We start from the raw sequence: 2,064 nt of genomic DNA, 5'->3' as shown, positions 1-2,064 counted from the left end.
TTTGGTGAACATCAGCCCTGTTGAAGAACTTACCTTAGTAATCTTAGAGGATTTTAATGATGCTTGTGGGTGTTCAGAAGCACTCCCATCTTCAGAGTGACCTCCACTTAGAGTAAGAATCTTTCAACATTAAAATATGAAAGAGAGTATTCAAATAATACAATATAAAATCAACAGATACTAAGGAGTCTAAGTCCAAATCTTTCCTTCCCACATCAAATCTTGAATGTATCAAAGAAAACCCAGGTTTGGAATTTGAAATGGATTTACTTGTCTCATTATGGGAAAATGATCGTCATTACCCAGCTCTGGTCTTTAGGGCAGGAGGTAGAAATTTTGAAGGAAAAAAATTCAAGTGGGTGCTGTCATGATGAGTCTCATTTCATGAAGTGACTACTATAGATGGTATTTACTCTTACATTATCTGGGTATTTATGGTTTCCATAAAGTCTCTTGGACCTTACTGGTAGCTGTGCTTTATCTCCCAGGAATTAATTACCTTTGATGGAAAGGTTTTGTCTTAGTCTCATCCTGGAAAGAGATTTTGAGAATCTCCCCCTCTTGAGTGGGGAACTGTTATGTCCTGCACTTTGGACCATAAGCCCTTGAGAGTCCCTATTCCCTCTATGAACTTGCTTTTTTTTTTTTTTTTTTGGAAAGCTGAATACCAAGCAGACAGCATGGCAACAGGAGTCTTGTGCAGAGACCAGTGGTGCTGCTTCCCTGATGTTGCATGTCGCAGAGGGAACTTCCTGCTTCTGACTGATGTTGAACCATTTATGAAACCTATTGTTGATTGCCTCAGAGCAAAGCTGTGGAGGCATAAAATTAATAGTAGTATGTTAGAGTACTTTCCTCCAAAAGCTGCTCTTCTTATTTCTCAGAGTGTTTGGAAGCAGCCTTAACCCTGGAATGTTCTATATTACGATCCTCTTTGGGTCTCAGGGGCTATCCTGGTTAAGAGGCGACACTACAAATTTGAAGATGTACTTGAAACAGAAAAGTCAAGTTATTTGTTCACTTGACATTTTTACTTATGTCCAATTTATTTTTTTAAGGAGGTACATAGTGGTAAATTATTGTAGCTTTAATTCAAATTTTACTAATTATTTATGTTAATTTAAACTTTCACAGTCTTATTGGTCATTAGAATATCATCTCTTGTGAGGTTTTCATCTATAGCTTTACCAGAAAAAACAGAAGTTTTGGCTTGTTCTTTTGTAGTTTTAAGTGATCTCAACAGATGTTCATCACATATAATATATATATATATATATATATATATATATATATATATATACATATATATACACACACACACATACATACCATACACAATTCAGTCCAAGTCTGTGAATAATCTTTACTCATTTAAAATTTTATTTTTGAACAAGTAATATTTTATTGGTTCTTTTTGGTTATACAAGACAATAGAATTAATTTTGACATAATTATAAAAGCATAGAATATTTTTGAAGTACATTAACGTAAAATGCCCTACATATATAATATATATAATTTGGTGAGTTTCAAGTTATATATTTCTATATAAAGCTGTCACCATACTCCATGCTATAAAACTATCCAGTCTCCTATACAATCTCCTGCAAAAATGTCCTCTCATCTTTTTGTTTATTATTATTGTTGTGATAAGAACTCCAGACACAAGATCTATTTTCTCAGCAGAATTTGGGGTGCTGAGCTCACCTGAACATCTTCTACCCCTCTACTCAGTATCCTTTGCTCAATAGTTCTTTATTCTCTGTCCCCTACTCTTTTAGCCACTGGTACCTCCATTCCATTCTCAATTTCGATGAGATCAACTTTGTTAGATTCCATCTGAGTGAGATCATATACTTGTCTTTGTGTCTTACATATTTCACTTAACATAATAATCTGTAGTTCTACTCACACTGTTGCAAAAATCAGGATTTTATTCTTTTTATGGCTGAATCGATCTCCATTGTGTATATATATCAAAATTCATTTTCCATTCATCAACCAATTTACCTTGTGTTTGTTTCCTATTTTGTTTATTACAATTTGTTATGTATTGAACATGGG

The sequence above is a fragment of the Ictidomys tridecemlineatus genome, chromosome 4, assembly GCF_052094955.1.
Source record: "Ictidomys tridecemlineatus isolate mIctTri1 chromosome 4, mIctTri1.hap1, whole genome shotgun sequence".
NCBI lineage: Eukaryota > Metazoa > Chordata > Mammalia > Rodentia > Sciuridae > Ictidomys > Ictidomys tridecemlineatus.
The sequence above is the reverse complement of the archived record's forward strand: the minus strand, read 5'-3'. Positions refer to the sequence as shown.